The following is a 2,010-nucleotide window of genomic DNA, read 5'->3' as shown; positions in this document are numbered from 1 at the left end:
AGCTTTTTTTTTTCATTGTATTGTCAGCTTTTTTTTACATTGTATTGTTTATTGATACGTTGCAGGCATAACATGAATATAGCCAAGACACAAGAGTCAGTTCAAAACTCTTGCACACTGCCCTTGGATGACCATTACTATGGCTTGATAATGTTGAAATTCATGTCAGTTGTGAGCTCATGGCAGTTGCATGCTTGTTGCAGGTTTGCATGGGTATGTCATGAGTGATTTACTTTTAAAATGGAAGCTGAAACTGAGGTAAGTCGGATTACATGTAGTGATCAGCATTCCTACATCAATATTAAATCCCTACATGGGAAGAACACAATGGAAATATATAACACTTTGAGTGAGATGTATGGGAATAGTGTAGTGGATTGTAGCACAGTATCAGTGGTTTGCTCATTTCCGTGAAGACCAGGTAAGCACTGAAGACAAAACAAGAAGTGCAAGATCATCAGCTGCAACAGATTACACCTCTTCGGTTATTGTTAATGACAATTTGAGAGACGATTGAGAAAAACATGTGACGAAATTGCATATGATGCCACAACGTCTGTCAGTTTGGTTTACAGAATCATAACTGAAAAATTAAAAATGAGAAAATTTGCTGCCAGATGGGTTCCATATGGTCTCAGTGAACAGCAGAAAGCAGGTCATAAAATAATCACAGATGAATTGCTTCACTGTTATCGAGCAAAAGGAAAACACTTCCTGAAAACATTGCTGCACTTGATGCAGCCTATATACTAGATTTTGAGCCAGAACTGAAGCCTCATTTTTCACAATGGAAGAGTTCTGACTCTCCACACCTGAAAAAAATTCTGCTGCCAACAATCAAAGATGAAACTGATGATGATCTTTGCATATGACATGAATGGAGTCATAGCTACAGATAAGAGTGCCCCAGGGCACATCTGTAACAGGTGTGTACTAACAGGTTGCTTCTGCAAAATGTTTTACGCACAAAAATTCGTCAATGAAGGAGTGATATTTTGTATAAAATAATTTTGAGTATTGGGTCGCATCATTGTAAACTACTAAAACAACTAAACTTCCAACGTTTTGACTGACTTGCTGCATTCCTCTTCAGGGTGTTTCATACCGCAGCAAGATACTGGAAACATTGACCGTTTAGTTGTTTTATTAGTTTACAATGATGCAACCCAGTGCACAAAATTATTTTATCCAAAATGGCACCAGCCATGGAAGCCTGTCAACTTAACATGCTTGCAGCTGGTGTCCTCATTTTGCACTATGACACAACATAGCATACCTCCATAACAGTGAGAGAAACGCTCAACAAATATGGATGATAAAAACTGCCCCACCCACCACACAGTCCTGAGATGAGCTCACTGGATTTTGATTTGTTTCCCACAATGAAGGAACAACTCCATGGGAAATGTTTGGATACAATTCATGAAGCTTCCAGTGAGGCGACCCAAGTAACCAGACAGCTCAATGGTGAAGGTGCCCTGAAACTTCATGGCAGATTAAAACTGTGTGCCGGACCGAGACTCTAACTCGGGACCTTTGCCTTTCGCGGGCAAGTGCTCTACCAACTGAGCTACCCAAACATGACTCACGACCAGTTCTCACAGCTTCAACAGTACCTCGTATCCTACCTTCCAAACTTCACACAAGCTCTTCTGCTAACCTTGCAGAATTAGCACTCCTGGAAGAAACAATATTGAGGAGACATGGCTTTGCCACAGCCTGGAGGATGTTTCCAGAATAAGATTTTCACTCTGCAGTGGAGTGCGCATTGGTATGGAACTTCCTGGCAGATTAAAACTGTCCGCTGGGCCGATTCCCCAAACTTGGGACCTTTGCCTTTCACAGGCAAGTGCTCTACCAACTGAGCTACCCAAACACGACTCACAACACGTCCTCACAGCTTCAATTCTGCCAGTACCTCATCTCCTACCTACCAAACTGTGAGGATGGGTCATGGGTCGTGCTTGGGTAGCTCAGTTTGCCCGTGAATGGCAAAGGTCCTGAGTTTAA

This window comes from Schistocerca piceifrons, chromosome 1 (assembly GCF_021461385.2).
Source record: "Schistocerca piceifrons isolate TAMUIC-IGC-003096 chromosome 1, iqSchPice1.1, whole genome shotgun sequence".
Classification (NCBI taxonomy): Eukaryota; Metazoa; Arthropoda; class Insecta; order Orthoptera; family Acrididae; genus Schistocerca; species Schistocerca piceifrons.
This window is presented reverse-complemented; position numbering follows the sequence as displayed.